This window comes from Herpailurus yagouaroundi, unplaced genomic scaffold (genome assembly GCF_014898765.1).
Source record: "Herpailurus yagouaroundi ecotype Mexico unplaced genomic scaffold, PumYag 67702, whole genome shotgun sequence".
NCBI classification, from domain to species: domain Eukaryota; kingdom Metazoa; phylum Chordata; class Mammalia; order Carnivora; family Felidae; genus Herpailurus; species Herpailurus yagouaroundi.
In genome coordinates this window covers 2,958,571-2,976,593 of record NW_024420501.1, presented here as the reverse complement: position 1 = coordinate 2,976,593, position 18,023 = coordinate 2,958,571, and positions in this window count along the sequence as shown.

Here is an 18,023-nt window from a genome sequence, read left to right as displayed (position 1 = left end):
CCAATTCTAAAATTCTTCTTTTGTATAATCGCCCAATAAGGAATAACATGGTTGTTTTGTCATAACGTTCCCTCCTGCCCTTTGCTTATTGATGAATTTTTAAATTGTTTTTATTATGTATCTATGTTTATCTATAATTTATAAAGTATTTGCTTTGCTGTTTTCACGAAAGGTCATTTATCTCTCAACACCTCAAGTGGAACAGTTACAGGGACATGACCTCTTAGTTGTTTTCCCGAACCATTCGTGGTTTTGAAGAACAAAAGTGTTCGCCTGGGTCCGAGGTGCCAGGAAGGGGGCCAAGAAGGCCTTAGAAACCCACGCCTTATACGTTCTCAGAGAGACAATGCACCTAGGAACCAATGAACCATTCTGTACTTTAACCGACTAGGTTCAGTCATCATCTGGAATGCCTCCTGGGGGCCAAGTGGGCCCAGGGGTCAGAGTGACCTGTGTCCAGAGATACACTCCTTAGTTACCGGAGTGGGGCTTTCGGATCCATATGTCTCTCCTTTACAGGCCCTCTTTGCTGGCAATTGTATGAGGCTGTCTTTCCTGTAAGTAGAGGAGTCTCCATAGGGGATGGCGAGGGCTAAACGTAAGGCTGCACAATTTCTTGCGGAACCTTATTTTCTTCCATAATGGTTCTTTTCCCAGGGGGCCTGCCGAGGGCCATTCCCCAACAGACAATACCCCAGGTAGTTTTAAGGCCTAATTACCTAAAAGCGGGAGGATCAGAAGCTTCCCTGTCGGCGGGCAGCCCTGCAGTCACCAATCCGTCCACGGCCCCGGGCCCTGCCACTCAGGCTGGGACAGCTCGGCTTCCAGCCAGAATTTATTTGTCAGCAAGCACTGGGACTTTTTAAAACTGAAGAACTGGTGAAATGTTCTTATTTTCTGGGTTAAGTTGTTTTCCCTCTTGCTAACGTCCTAACCTCTATCTCAGAAGTGTTTTCTTAGTAAGCTAAAAAGGTCCCGGGACCGTATTGCCGCGTGGTTATGTGGCACTTGATTACAGCTGTAAAACACTTTTAAAGACTCCAAATTGTTTCACATATACAAAAATATTCAGAGGTCTGAAGAAAAATGCCATGGTCATGCTAAATAAGAATCCAGTTACAGAACTGTGATACACTTTCCTCAGCAGAGTGGTGAGGAGATACAGATTTTTCGTAACAGTTATCGGTTGAACTGTGTCCCTCAAAAAGGTATGTTCAAGTCCTAACCACCGGCACCTGTGACCAAGACCTTATTTGGAAAATCGGGTCTTTTCATATGTAGTCAAGTTAAGATGAAGTCCTACTGGAGTATGATGGGCCCTTGTCTAGTGTGACTGGTTTCCTTCTAATAAGAGAAGGGACACGGACCCACGTAGAACACGGCCGTACAAAGACAGAGGCAGAGATTGGAGCTACAGTGCCACAAACCCAAGAATGCCTGGGGGTACCAAGAGGTGGAAGGGGCAAGGAAGGGCCCTCCATTAGCAGGTTCAGAGAGAAGATGATGGCCCTGCCGACATCTTGATTTCAGGTGGCTTCCAAAACTGGGGAGAATAAATATCTGTTATTTTAAGACACCCAGTTTGTGGTACTTTTTTACAGTGGTGCCAGGAAACAGATACAATTACTGAAAAGCGGGCAGGACATAACTCTCTGAAATGCATTACAACTGCCTGTATGGAGGCATAATTTGATGAACAATGAGGCATACTGCCTCATCAATCTCTAATTCCGGAACTCTGCATGTGTTTCAAAGGTAGAAGGCAACTGTTTCTGTTTTGACGCTTCCCACCTTGTTTGGACCACAAGCAAAGAATTGCTGAGCAGATATGAAAGGGACCTCATTGAATCTGACGGTCAGCGAGAGGACTTGGTTTCCCGTAGCGACCTCATCTTCCAATGTTGGGCGTCTTGCTCTGTCAGTCCTTAAGTCCCCTAACCAAATTGGTACCACAGCAATGATGACAGCATCTGTGTGAATGAGACGATGCAGTGCAATCCACTCTGAAATCAGGGCAATGGTGCAAAGGCAGCATAATTAAACTTGGATACCAGAGTTTCAGGATTTCCTGTCATGCAAAATGTAACCTGTAGTCATGAGCACAGGAAAATCGGACACGTTAGTCAGCCCTACGTATCTCGGACGGCAGGGCTGTGCTCCAGAGGGGAGTGGTTGTAAGAGTTGTGCCTGTTTTTTAAAGTTCATTTATTTATTTTGAGAGAGAGAGAGAGACAGAGAAAGCAGGGAAGGGTCAGAGAGAGAGAAAAAGAGAAAATCCCAAGCATGCTCTGGGCTAGGGCTCTGACTCAAGAACCGTGAGACCACGACCCGAGCCAAAACCCGGAGTCAGACACTTAACCCAGCATAAGGCTGGGTCTTGATAATATCGACGGACATCGGGGACCCCTTTCTAACTCCCTATGTAAACAAGGTGAAATAAGAATGAGGTCATGTTCTTAGGTCTCCCTTAGCCTGTAGGTAGCATCTTTATCCAACCTCTTCCTTTATAGAACACAGCTGATCTCTTTTGCGTTAATGTCCCCCTTTCTGTTCAGCATGAGGTCATCTTTGCAAGGGGAACTATGTGAATGGTTTTCCTACATTACATACAAGTAAAAACCCAACTGTTGTCTTTTCAAAGTCGGCAAACACAAAAAAGAAAAGTTCCTAAGCACCATCATTGTCATTACCATGATCATCATCAACAACCTGTTTATTTAGTATCAACTGTGTAAAGGGCAGTAACTGTTGTCTTAGGAATACAGATAAGCTTAACGCGTTGTACACTGGCTCTCAAGAGCTGACAGTCTAGTTGGGAAGGTAGAACATAAACGAAGTACCAGTGTGGTGTGTTAAGATTTAAATGAATGAAACTTTTGGGGCGCCTGGGTGGCTCAGCCAGTTAAGCATATGACTCTTGGTTTTGACTTAGGTCATGACCTCGCAGTTCGTGAGTTTGAGCCCTGCGTCGGGGCTCCGTGCTGACTGTGCACGGTCTGCTTGAGATTCTCTCTCTCCCTCTTTCTCGGCCCCTCCCTTGCTCCTGCTCTTTCTCTGTCTCTCTCAATAATTAAACTTAATACATAAATGAAACTTTCAATAAGGGTAGATGGAAGTTTGCAATGAATTGTAGAGTTAGCAAAGATTTCATGGAGGTGGGACTTGAGCTTGAACCAGGGGAGAATAATATAGCTTATTTAAGGTGAGATGATGGGAGAATTTATCTCCTTCTAGATGGAAGGAGTGTAATGAACAAAGCCGTGGCTGAGGGAATGCCTGAGGCATGTTTAGGGGACCACAGCTAGATCCATTTAATTAGATTGGAAAGTTCCTCCAGGGGAGCGACTGGAGGCTAGATTGTGGAAAATCTTGAATGTCTGACTTGGGTTTTTTGACCTGTAGGAAACTGCTGAGTGTGAGGATATTTGCAACGCAGTATTTTCAGAGGCGTGACTAAGGGGGACCAAGTAGAAAATTTAAAGATTGTTTGAAGATCTAGACTAAGGCATTTGGAACAAAAAGGAGCTGATTGAAGTAACTGCTATCATTAGGGCAGATTTTGGAGAGGTGACTTACTGGATTTGGCAATGGGAAGAAGGAACATGGGAAGGGAAGTAATCAGAGATTCCTCAGAGTTTAAGTTACCTCTTACACCTGCTTAAGAATGTTGTAGTCATTTTTAACCAACAGTTATTAAGCTCTGATAATGTGTCAAGCAGCATGCTAGGTATTAAGGATATAATGATGGGGGAGAAATGGTTTTTAGCACTGAGGAGCTCACGTACAGACTTTCCAATAATTAAAATCTTTATGTACCTAAAAACAGAGTTTCAAACTATGTGAAGGAAACATTGATAGAATTGGCAGGAGAGATAGACAAATCCACAATTTTAATCAGATTTCAACACACTTCTCCCCATAATCATGGCACAACTAGAGAGAAAATCAGTAAGAACACGAAAGACCTCAACAACAGTTGCTGTGGCAAGTGTTCTATCTAGTTAGTATTCGTTGGTTCCTATCTTGACGGTGTTGTAGATCCCTTTGAGAATCCAAGGAAGGTTATTGTTTGGAATATGCCCATTCCAAACAAATGCACAAACACACACAGTAAAGCATTTGGATGTGCTCATTCGTGCACCCCCAGTTAAGAAGTCTTATCATGGATCCTATTGCAAAGTGCTATAGGAGTCTCAGGGCTGGAGGCACAACATTTTTAGGAGTATTGTGGCAAGCCTTCACAGAAGGGTGGTATTGTCTTGTAAGAAGACAATGAATAGGAGTTAGGGAAAGGCATAAAACTATGAATTTGTATACGCTTAGGGGATAACGAGTAATTTGGTGTGGCTGGAGTGTAGATATCTGTGGTAGGAACTCAGGGCAAGATTGTGAACACCCTTTTAAGCTATGTTAATAGTATCAGTAACATTAATGAAAATGATAATGATAAGATTTGCTTTTTATGGGGCTTCTACACCCTCTGATAAGTACTTTTTTAAAAGCAGGCTCCATGCCCAGTGCAGGGCTTGATGTGGGGCTTGTTCTCTCGACCCTGAGATCGTGACATGAACTGAAATCAAAATACTTAACCGACTGAGCCAGCCATCCAGGCGCCCCCTTCTAATAAGTATTTTAAATACATTGTCAGTAAGCTTTATATCAACCATGTAAGTCAGGTATTATATGTACTTTATGTGAAGAAATCGAGTTATTGGCGAGATTGACTTCTTATTCAAAATCACACAGATAGTAAGTGGTGAACTGAGAGTTTAAACAAGGTCTGATTCCAAAGCTTGTTCTCATTCCACTATGTTATACTATTTCTTTACAAATGTTTATACTGGGTCCTGTAAACACTAGGGAGCCAGCCATCAAAGATTTCAAGGCAGGAAGTAGCATGAAATAAGTGAGTGCTTTAGAAACATTAATTTTGTTGGTAATATGGAAAATGGAATGGAAGGGACTGAAAGCCTGGGTGTACGAAGATCAGGTAGGAGGCTCTTAGGAAAGCCCAGGTATGAGAAGATGAAGGTCTGAACTAAGGCAGTGCGTGATAAATGTTTCATGTACACTTGAAGAGAATGCAGTTCTTTAGTGGAGTTCTAGAAATGTTGATTGGGTCAAGTTGGTTATTAGTGTTGTTGAAGTCTTTCATGTTCTTACTGATTTTCTCTCCAGTTGTGCCGTAATTATGGGGAGAAGTGTGTTGAAATCTGATTAAAATTGTGGATTTGTCTATCTCTCCTGCCAATTCTATCAGTGTTTCCTTCACATAGTTTGAAACTCTGTTTTTAGGTATATAAACACATCGTATTGTTATGTCCTTGGTGAATGGTCCCCTTTTTCATTATGAAATGATGTTGTCTTTGGTAATGTTCTTTTCTCAGATATCTACTCTGTCAGATAATAATATAGTCATTCCATATTTGATTAAAGATTTTTTTTAATGTTTACTAATTTTTGAGAGACAGAGGCAGAGCACAAATGGGGGGAGGGGCAGAGAGAGGGAGACACAGAATCCGAAGCAGGCTCCAGGCTCCGAGCTGTCAGCACAGACCCCGATGTGGGGCTCGAACTCATAAACCGTGAGATCATGACCTGAGCCGAAGTTGGACGCTTAACTGACTGAGCCACCCAAGCGCCCCACCACATTTGACTTGATGAGTGGTAGCATGATATATTATTTTCCATTATTTTAACTTTAATTTATGTGTGTCTTTATATTTCAAATCACTTATTTTAGGCAGCATATAATTGAGTCTTGCTTTATCACCCAATCTGACACTAAAGCCGACAATAAAGTTCTGTTTATTGGGGGAGAGAAGTTTAGACCATTTACGTTTAATGTGATTAAGGGTAAGGTGGGGTTTAAATCTGTCTTGCTCTTTGATTTCTCTTTGTCTCATCTGTTTTTTGTTTCTTGTGTCCTTTTCGTCTGCATTTCTTTGAACTGAGTTGTTTTTTATGATTCTATTTCATCTCCTTTGTCAACGTATGAGCTACAGTTCTTTGTTATTTAAGTGGTTGAGTTCCTTTGTAGTCTACATCTTTAACTGGTCGCGGTCTATCTTCAAGTGGCAGTCTATCATTTAGTACATAGTGTAAAAGCCTGACAACAGCATATGACAATTTCTCCCTTCCTGGCTTTTGTTGCCAGTGCATTGCCAGAGTTTTTACTCTCGTGTGTGTTACAAAACCTGAAATACACATGACTATTTTTCTTTAAGTAGCCAATTACTTTTAAAAGAGATTTAGATAATTAGAAAAATAATTTTTCATTTCTCCATACTGCTCTTCATTTATGTGTGTAAGTGCAGAGTTTTTGTCAGGTTTCATTTCCTTTCTGTGTGAAGGGCTTTCTTTAATAATTCTTATGGTGTGGACCTGTGGGTGATGAATTCTTTAGTTTTTGTACATCTGACAAAATCTGTATATCACCTTCATTTGCGAAAGATAAACTTGCTGCAGAGAATTCTAGGTTAAGAGTTTTTACTTCCAGGGGGAGCCTGGATGGCTCAGTCGGAGCAGCATGTGACTCTTGATCTCAGGGTCATGAGTTCGACCCCCATGATGGGTGTAGAGATTCCTATAAATAAATAAATACCTGAATGAATGAGTAAATAAATCATTTTTACTCTCAGAACCTTAAAGATGTTACTTCACTATCTTTTACCTTACATTGTCCTCAATGATAAATTTGCAGTAATCTTTATTTGTTTTCCTCTGTAAGTAATGTGTCTTTTTTTTTTTTTTAATCTCTGGGTACTTTAAGACTTTTTCTGCCTCTCAAGAATTTGGAATAGGCCTTCGGTGTTACAGAGCATTTGCATTCAATAATTATTGATAGGTGTATACTTGTCATTTTGTTTCTTGTTCTATGGTTGTTTTTGTATTTCTCCTCTGTTCCTTTCTTCTCTTGCTCTCTCACAATTTCTTGGCTTTCTTTAGTGATACACTTGGATTCCTTTCTCTGTTTTGCATATTTATTGTTGCTTTTTAATTTGTGTTGAATCACTGTGTTGTACACATGAAACTAATATTACATTGTATGATCACTGTTGGAATTTAACTAAAGACTTAAAAAAGTTTTCTATCATAGTGTTTAAGATCTGATGTATAAAGTAAGAGTAAACATCACTCGAGGGCTTTAACCTTCTTTCCTGGGAAAGGGATTGGTGTGTTTTCAGTTGTATGCAGATATCTCTATCATGTTAGGTAGAGTTATAACCTTGTTATTGTCTTCATTTGGAGATGAAGTATGGTTTAAGTAGAAGCATATATGGGTGCCAAGTTGAGAAGGGGTGGGTTTGTGATGGTTAATTTTATGCGTCAAACTTACTAGACCACGGATATTTGGTTAAACTTTCAAGTTGTGTCTGTGAGGGTGTTTCTGGATGAGATTAACAGTTGAATTGGTAGACTGTCTCCCCAGTGTAGATGTGCCTTAGCCAATCCTTTGAAGGCCTGAATGGAACTGAAAGGCTCAGTAAGTAGGAATTCATTATCTCTGCCTGTCATCCAGCTGGAACATTGGTTTTCTCCTGACTTTGGACTGGTTTGGAATCCAAACCATTGGGTCTGGTGGTTTCAGGCCTTCGTACTCGTACTAGAACTGTACCATTGACTTTCCTTCGTCTCCGGCTTGCCATTACAGATCTTGGGACTTCGCAGCCTCCATAATCATGTGAGTCCATAACTTCTATAAATCTCTTTGTTTAACGTATATTAATTCACTTTCTCTGAAGGATGCTAATACAAGTAGTAACTTGCTATAAAATCTAAGGCACCTTGGCATGCTTAGAATACATTGCTTCTTGGGGTGCTTGGATGGCTCAGTCAGTTGAGCATGTGACTTTTGGGTTTGACTCAGGTCATGATCTCGTCGTTTGGTTCCTGAGTTCCAGCCCTGCGTCGGGGCTTTTGTGCTGACAGTGCAGAGACTGCTTGTGATCCTCTGTCTCCTTCTCTCTGCTCCTCCCCTCCTCTCTCTCTCTCTCTCTCTCTCTCTCTCTCTCTCCCTCTCTAATTAAAAAAAAAGAATACATTGTTTCTTCATTTAAAGATCTTGTGCTTGAACAAAACGTTCTTCTTTTACAACATTGCCCTTTTGTGGCTCCAGACTGTGCTCAGATGTTTTAGTTGGATGCCTATAGCTGTAACTTGGATCAGCTCAGCTAGGAGGCATGTTGGGAATTCTGTGAATGATAGGAAGCTGGGACTGAGGGAACTTGGGGCAGACGCAGTGAGTAAGGTAGTAGCCAGAGGGGTGGTGTGCATGGTTCTAAGGTCTTTCATGAGGTCAGGCTTCTGTGAGCAGTAATGACCATGACGTCTGTTATCTTAAGAAGTGGAATAGTTCGTGCGAGGCTGCAGTCAGGGTTACAATTCTAGATGGTCCGTCTGTTTGTAATGGAATGCCAGAGAGTAACAGGCTGGATATGGGGCACAAAGGAGAGCAGGTTGTCTAGAACTTTGGCAGATGTCAGTCAAGTGGGTTGACTCTCTGGACGAGGTTCTAGTCCCAGCAGAGGAACTGGCCGGTTAAGTGGCAACCACCAAAGGTACATTAGATACATGCTGTGGGAGGAAAGAGAATACTATAGCTCAGTAGAAATGGGGATGCCCAAGGGTCGTTCCAGTGATCCTAGGTATAATTCTGTACCCTACCCAGTGGTAGTGGTAGTATCTGCTCTATTGCAGCCCCTTTAATGCAAGCCAGTGAAAGAGTTACCACAATCTAACAATCAGATTAATCATTTCAGTGATCCTCCTGTAACTTTTACAGATGTGTAGCCTTTGGAAGGGAACTACAACATGATTAGGTCAGGAATTACATGAGTTTCAACGTGAACGAGAGACAATGGAGATGATTCCTTAGGAAATAGGAAATTAGGAAATTAGATGAGGACATGATACCTTTTCCTGATAGCAACAAAAGAAACATTCTTATTGGGTGACTGGGCCAGGGCTAGGGAGAGGCAAGCAAGGTGCCTAGAATTTGTGCTCTGGGTGCCTTCCTTGCTCCCCCTATTAGGGGCCCTTTGGGTTGGCAATGTTGACTCAAAGTTATTTGGTACACAGCCTACGAGATGTGTGGGAAACATCCTACAAGACGTAACAATTGGAAAAGGGAGCGGCGCCTGACTGGCTCAGTCGGTAGAGAATGCGACCCTTGATCTTGGTGTTGTAAGTTTGAGCCCTGTGTGGGGTGTAGAGATTACTTAGAAATAAAACCATTAACATTAATTGAACAAAAAAAGGGAAACTAGAGTAGTTGGAAGGCCCAGTGGCAAGAGCACAGATGGAGAGCACCAATGTGGGCAGGAAACAGTAGGCACATTCTCATAGGAGAGTGGAATCACTCAGTGCTATTGGGGAACCTGATTTGTAAAGACAAGGGAATAGTGTCCTTTTTAAATATAAATTTCTGGACTTCGTTGTGACATTATACTTTATGGTCCTGTATTTGCCTTTTGTTATTACACCTGGACTTAAATCGGGAGCCCCCCCCCCCCCCCAGTGTAATCCTGGGCAAGTTGCTCAACATTTTTGTGTTTCAGTTTTCTCATCTGTAAGATTGGGCTCATGTGACACCTACTACATATGGTTACTCTGAAAACTCAATGAATTTTTTTTTTCTTGTAACATGTTTTAAAATTTATTTTGAGAGAGACAGATGATGGGAGTCGGGGAGGGGCAGAGAGAGAGGAAGAGAGAGAATCCCGAGCAAGCTCTGTGCTGCCACTGAAAAGCCTCACGAAACTGGGAGATCATGACCTGAGCCAAAACCAAGAGGCCGACGCTTAACTGACTGAGCCACCCAGGCGCCCCTGAAAACGAAATGAATTAATGCACATAAAGTGCTTTGAATAGCACCTGGCAGATCATGTGACACTCAGCAGATATCGCTGCCACCACTACTGCTAAACTGTGCTTGGGGTATAAAGGGTTCACACTTGCCTCTATGGAAAGCTTACCTGGCTTCAGTATGTCATTTTTAGGTACTGTTGGTTAGTTAAGATGTTACCATAAGCATATTCTAGATGTTTATTTTTTAAAAAAATGTTTGGTTTTTTTTATGTTAATGACAAAAGAGTCTGTCATCACACACACACACGCACACACACACATTCCAGGAATCACTTCTGCTGGCATATTTGCTACAAGATGCTACGTGCACCCAAACCTGCTCCTCGTAAAAACTAAGCTCCTGATCTCTTCTGGGGAACCCCAGTCCCTTCCAATTAGAGAAACCACATGGCTTGGATCTGAGGCAAAAAACCATGGCCTTTTCATGTATCACTTCATCATTTCGCTTTGATTTGAGGGGGATGTTTGGTCCCAGGTGGAAGAGAATACCATAATCGCGTGACTTGCTCTGCCACCATTGAGCGTCCAAGTTTACTTGAGACTCTCGAGGTTTACGTAAGGCCTAGTAGGTGGCTGGAAAGTACTTGGCCTCAAAGCTTGGAAAACCATGATGCGTGTGTGTATAATATTTTTATTGTGTTATATAATTTATACATATATATTTATAAAATTTATGCATCTATATATACTTCAACTTTGTGACTTGCTCTGTGAACTTGGGCATATCACTTAGCCTCTGTGGTATTATGTGGTATATGAATTCAGCTTCCTGATTCATAAAATGAAGATAATATCACCCTTTTTGTCTACCTCACAGGATTATTCTAAGGACCAAATAAGGTATTAGATGAAGATGTGCTTTTGGCCTGTAATATGCATTGGTAACAAGGCGTGGCTCTACCACTATCCATTCATTCATTTAACAAACGTTTATTGATTACTGAATAAACATTGGACACTTTTTTAGGTTCTGAGATACAGCAGTGAAAACAATACACTTTCCAGAAGGGAGCTTTTATTTCACTGGATAGGAGAAAAACAATAGCTAAAGATTTGTGACACTATCTGGTAATGATAAGAAAAATAAAGCAGGTTAAGAACACAGAGAAAAATGGGGGCACCCGGGTGGCTCAGTCGGTTAAGCCTCCAACTTCAGCTCACGTCATGATCTCACGGTTCGTGGGTTCGAGCCCCATGCCAGGCTCTGTGCTGACAGCTCGGAGTCCAGAGCCTGCTTCGGATTCTGTGTCTCCCTCTCTCTCTGCCTCTCCGCCACTCACGCTCTCTCTCTCTCTCTCTCTCTCTTTTAAATAAACATTAAAAAAAAACAGAAAAGTGGAAGATATGTAACAGGACTATTTTAGATTGGGTATGTGGGAACCAAGGGGCCCACTTAGAAGCTGCTGAAAAATTAGAAAGACAGCTAAAGCATATGGAATATCAAAGGCAAGGGAATGGCATAGTCTCTCGCAAATTGCCACCCACAGCACATTCATATTTTAGTGCCAGATGAGGAAAACTTTTTATGTGTGTGTGCAGTGCACTCACGGTTTTGGGGTTAACAGGAGGAAATTCAGGAGGAGGACAAAATTCAGCATTTATAGAGCGACACTCCTCCAAGGATTTTGAGATCTCAAAAAGAACTTTGCGTTTTCTCAATGGTAACGGGAGAAATCGCTCAATGGTAAACAAAGTTGCGGCGGCGTATTGCAACACATGGGCATGTGGCAGAGAGAAGATTCTGGCAATCGATGCTGTAGAATTGCCAGTTGGGAAAGCCTGTTTTTGCAACCAGTCGAAGAAGCGAGAAACCTCCGTGACAAGATATCACTTTGCCTTTTGCCAAAAAGTAGCTCGAGGAGGTGGATTCTCTCGAGTCAAGACGGTTGAGGCTGGTACCTTGTCTTGTCCTAAGCCACGTGGGCCCTGCCTCCAGAGTGAACTATTTGGCTTTGGAACAAAGGTAGCACGGAGGACGCGCCCAGGAAATATTTGAGTAAAGGAGATCCACGGTCTCCTCCAGCAGCTCATTCTTAATAATTCAGCTCCAGGAACGCTGGCTATGGCACCAAAGCTCAGACTGAATCAGAAACATCAATCTGTTAATGTACAGTGAAAATATAACTGTCAGATGATGACTCATGTTCATGTTAGTGCTTTACCTCCCCAGGAGGGAAAACCATATTAGGAGTGCCCTTCTCAGATGCACTGTGCTTGCCGGGGGCGGGGGTGGGGGTGGGGGTGGGGGAGGGGGTGAGGGCAGTGCAGGGGGTTGGTTATTTCATTTGCATTTTTTATCTTAACAAAATTTTAATGATACAGAATCATTGTGAGGAACCACCACGTACGATATACCTTTTACTCAGATCCATTAACTATTTACATTTTGCCTCTGTTTACTCTCTTTCTCTGGATTATATCTGTCTGCACGCTAGACACACACACACACACACACACACACACACACACGTTCGTGTGTATTTTTTTTAAATGAATCTTTTGACAGTAAGTTACAGACATGGTGCCCCACACGTACTTCAGTGTGTATTTCCTAAGAACAAGGGTAGATACAGCATGATTGTCAAAATCAGGAAGTTTAACACTGATGACAATCCAAACCTGTTACCTGATTCACAGTCCGTTTTCTTTTTTTTTTTTTTTAATTTTTTTTTTTCAACGTTTATTTATTTTTGGGACAGAGAGAGACAGAGCATGAACGGGCGAGGGGCAGAGAGAGAGGGAGACACAGATTCGGAAACAGGCTCCAGGCTCTGAGCCATCAGCCCATGGCCCGACGTGGGGCTCGAACTCACGGACCGTGAGATCGTGACCTGGTTGAAGTCGGACGCTTAACCGACTGCGCCACCCAGGCGCCCCTCACAGTCCGTTTTCAAATGTAGTCGATTATCTTAAGAATGTCCTATGTAGCTAATGTTGTGCCTGGTAAAGGATACAATTCAGGATGATGCATTGCACTTAGTTGTCATGTGAATTTAATCTCCTTTATTACTATTATTTAAAATTTTATTTTTAAGTAATCTCTACACCCAACGTGGGGCTTGAACTCACAACCCTGAGGTCAAGAGTCACACGCTCTATTGACTGAGCCAGCCAGGTGTCCCTCCTTTATTATTTTTCAGTTGAGCTATAGCTGATATACAGCACATTAGTTTCAGGTGTACAACATAATGATTTCATATTTGTATGTGTTATGATGGTCCACTCGGGAAGTCTAGTTAACATTAGGTATCACACACAGTTTCAGATTTTGTTTTTTGTGTGATGAGAATCTTTTAAGATCTCTCAGTAATTTTCAGATCTGAAATCCGATATTATTAACTCTAGTCACCATGCTGTCTATCCCCCTGACTTATTTTGTAACTGGAAGTTTGTACATCCTTTTGATTCCCTTTACCCATTTAATCCACTCCTTGCCTCTGACAACCACCAGTGTGTTCTATGAGCTCAGTTGGAGTCCACATAAAAGTGACATCATATGGTATTTGTCTTTCTCTGTCTGACTTCACTTAGCATAATGCCCTCCAGGTCCATTCGTGTTGTCACAAATGGTAAGATTTCATTCTTTTTTTTTATGGCTCAATAATATTCCATTGTGTATATGCACACCACATTTTCTTTATCCATTCATCCATTGACGGACACGTAGACTATTTTCATGTCTTGCCTGTTCTAAATAATGCTGCAATGCACCTGGGTATGCATATATCCTTTTGAGCTAGTGTTTTAGTTTTCTTTGGCTAACTCCCTAGACGTGGAATTGGTGGATTGTATGGTAGTTTTATTTTTGAGGAGCCTCCATACTGTTTCCCACAGCGGCCACGCCAATTTACGTTCCTACCAACAGGGCCCTTCACATCTTCACCAACTCTTGCCATCTCTTGCCTTTTTGATGATAGCCGTTCTAACGGGTGCGAAGCGATACCTCATTGTGGTCTTGATTTACAAATGCCCTGATAGAATTTGATCTCTTTTAATCTGGACTAGTTCCTCAGCCTTTTTTGCTTCTTGGATCTTGACATCATTGAAGAATATATGACAGTTATTTTGTAGATTGTCCCTCAGTACGATTTTGCCTCACGTTTCTTCATGATTAGATTCAACTTACATATTTTTGGCAAAAATATCACAAAAGTGACACTGTTTTTCTCTTCATCATATGTTTTGATGCTAATATAAATGGAATTATGACTTAATAAATTTCACTTTACAAGTGTTTCCTTTTAATATATAAAAATATAATTGACGGGCACCTGGGTGGCGCAGTCGGTTAAGCATCTGACTTCAGCTCAGGTCATGATCTCGCGCTCTGTGAATTCAAGCCCCACATAAGGCTCTGTGCTGACAGCTTAGAGCCTGGAGTCTGCTTCGGATTCTGTGTCTGTGTGTCTCTCTCTGCCCCTCCTCTGTTCGTGCTCTGTCTCTCTCTCTTTCTCTCAAAAATAAATAAAAACAAAGAACAACAAATATATATATGTATGTATTTAACGGATTTTGTATATTGATATCATATCCTGATGCTTTATTAGTTCTAGTAATTGTTTTAGAAATTCTTTATAATTGTCTATATAAGCAATAATGGCAATTGCAAATAACAAAGATTAATTTCTTCCTTTCCAATCTTTATTATCTTTTTTTTCCTTGCTGTATTAGATCATCTACTACAATAAAAATGGCAAGAATGGATACCCTTGCCTTATTAGTGACGACAGGGTATAATATTAGCTGTAGTTTCTTTGAAGATAAACTTGATAAGATCAAGGAAGTGCCCTTCTACTCCTACTTTTCTGGGTGTTTTTATTATGAAAGGGTGTGTAATTTTGCCAAGATAGTTTCTGCATTTATTGAGGTATATATTTTTTTATTTGTATAATCAATTTATTTGTATTATAATAGGATAGTCCAATATTTCAGAAAAAAACATAATTTGAATTTGTATAAAATAAGTTACTGGTGTTGTTTGTAATGTTGCATATTATTATAGTTCCATTAGACAAAAAATTAGTTAAACTTTATAAGAACTAGGTGAGAAGCTTATCTCATGTTTGCTTGAATTATATTCAATTTCACTTATATACTTATTTATTATTTCAACTGTTCATCCATTCGGCAAATACTTTTGAGTTGGATACTCTGCGTTGGATGTTGCAGGAAATACAAAAAGAATATCTAAAGTAAACAAAACAACAACCATTAACCTTTGTCACAATTACATCTTAGAGGAGGAGGGAGACAATAAACAACGTATGTAAGTAAATTTCATGATCTGTTAAAAATATATCAATAAAGAGGAAAATAAGCTATGGAAATGGAGATAGGCATGAAATTTTAGAATGACCTGGAAACCCTTCCTGAAAAGCTGAGCTTTGCGTAACGACCAAAAGGGAATGAGGAAGCAATTAAGAGGTATCTGAGGGCAGAATAACCTGCAAGCAAAGTGAAATACTAACGGATCTTGTATACTATACTTTGGTTCCGAACTTTGTGAGAAGCAATTAACTGTTTCTTTTCAAGTATTGAATACTATCATTCTCTTTTAAGGGAAAGTAACACTAAAGGATAAAAAAACCCCACAGCATCTCTATTAGCTATACTATAATAGCCAAATATTGATTTATTTTAAATTCTAAGGATATAGTTACATACCCACATTAATATTAATTCCTACATTTGAATATAGAAAATGTCTAATCAATGCAAGAGAAAAATGTTTAATAAACATGAGAATGAATGCCTATAATCATACCTAAGGGTCAACTTCCATGAAAATTTAAACTAAGTATTTGCATAATTGAGATTTGAGCATATGAGCAACATTTTTATGAGTAGTTCCCAATCCTCTTTACATATATATAGACTTTAATAATGCTTCATTTTTTATGGATATTAATAAGATACTAATCAATATTACTTATATTCAATTGGAGAAAGTTATAGTTGACTCTTGAACAACATGGGTTTGAACTGCACAGGTCCATTTATAAAAGGACTTCTTTTTTTGATAAATATAGTACAATCCTGTAAATGTATTTTCTTTCCCTTATGATTTCTTATTCACATTTTCTTTTATTGAGGTATATTTTTTAAATTTTTATCCAGTTAATGTTGGTTAACACTGATTGTTTTTTATTTATTTTTAAATAATCTCTTCACCCACCATGGGGCTCGAACCCACAATCCCGAGATCAAGAGTCACATGCTCTACCAACTGAGCCAGCCAGGTGCCCTGACATTGATTTTTTTTTTTTTTTTTTTGAGAGAGAGAGTGTGTGCACACGCGAGCGTGCACGGGCACAAGTGAGCAAGGGGCAGAGAGAGAGAAAGAGAGGGAGGGAGAGAGAAGAAGCAGGGTTCACTTGAAGTGGGGCTTGTGTTTCCCTGAACCAGGGCAGGAGCTCACTGGAAGCAGGGCTCCAGCTCACCCAATGTGAGACTCAAACTCATAAACCATGAGATCATGACCTGAGCTGAAATCAGGTGCTTAACAACTGAGCCACCGTCATTCATTGGTTGATTTTTAAATGGTAATCCAACTTTGCAATCATGGGATAAGCCCCAGATGGTCCTGATGTATTATCCTTTACTGTATAGATTACTGTATAATCTTTACTGAATTATCTTCGATAATATTTACTTACAAAATTTGTGTTTCTGTTTTTATGAAGGAAATTAAAACATAGCTTTCTTTCCTTGAAATGTTTTGGCTGGTTTTTGTATCAGAATAACACTGACCTCATCGAATTGAGAAGGGTATGCCTCTCAGATTTTTGAGAAGAGAGTGATGAGAAATGGTGTATTTTTCTTTCTTAATTGTTTGTTAGAATTCACTAGTGAAGCCATCAGGACCTAAAATTTTCTTTTTGGGAAAGCTCCACTCAATTTTTGATAGATACAGGGATGATATTCAAATAATATATTGCTTCTTGGGTAAGCTTTGATACTTTTGCATTTCAAGAACTTTATTAATTTTGAGTTGTTAAGTTTGGAAAATCTTTGTTTATCCTTTTAATGATTGTAGTATCTATATTGATGTCCCCTCTCTTATTCCTGATATTGGTATTTTGTGGGTTGTTTTTCTTTTTCCTTACATTTTCAAAAAACCAGGTTTTTATTGATTTTTCTGTATTTTTTTTCTGTGTAATTGATTTCTGCTTTATGATACCCTTTGGCTTAAATTTGCTGCTTTTTTTTTTTTTTTTTTAGTTTTTTAAGGTAGGATTTTAGACCATTGATAGGAGCTTATTTTTCCCCAATATAAGCATTCAATACATGAAATTTCTTTCTGAACACTGCTTTATTTTTATCATTTATTTATTTATTTAAAAATGTTTATTTTGGAGAGAGAGAGTGAGGGAGCACAGGAGCATGAGCACGTGTGAGTGGGGGAGGGGCAGAGAGAGAAGGGGACAAAGGATCCCAAGCAGACGCTGTACTGACAGCAGAGAGCCTGACGCAGGGCTTGAACCCACATACAGTACCGTGAGATCATGACCTGAGCGGAAGTTGGAAGCTTAACTGCCTGAGCCACCCAAGCGCCCCTAAGCACTGCTTTAGTTGGATCACACAAATTTTGATGTTCTGTGTATTTGGTTATGTCAGTTCAAAATGTTTTTAAATATTTCCCCTCGATCCTTGATCCATGGAGTCATATGGATCCATATTTAGAAGTGTTTGTTTAATTGTCAGATAGTTGGAGATTTTCCAATATTTTTCTGGTACTGATTTCTAATTAAAATTTTATTGCGGTTAGAGAATATTCTTTTTTTTTTTAATTTTTTTTTAACATTTTATTTATTTTTGAGACAGGGAGAGACAGAGCACGAACAGGGGAGGGTCAGAGAGAGGGAGACACAGAATCTGAAACAGGCTCCAGGCTCTGAGCTGTCAGCACAGAAGCCGACATAGGGCTTGAAATCACGGACCGTGAGATCATGACCTGAGCCGAAGTCAGCTGCTTAACCGACTGAGCCACCCAGGCGCCCCTAGAGAATATTCTTTGTATCAGTTCAATCATTCAAAATTTATTTAGACTTAGTTTTTGGCTCCTTATGTAGTATATGTTGGTTAATATTCCAAGTGCTCTTGAAGAGAATATTCTGTTATTTTGGGGTGGAACATTCTATAAGTGTTGATTA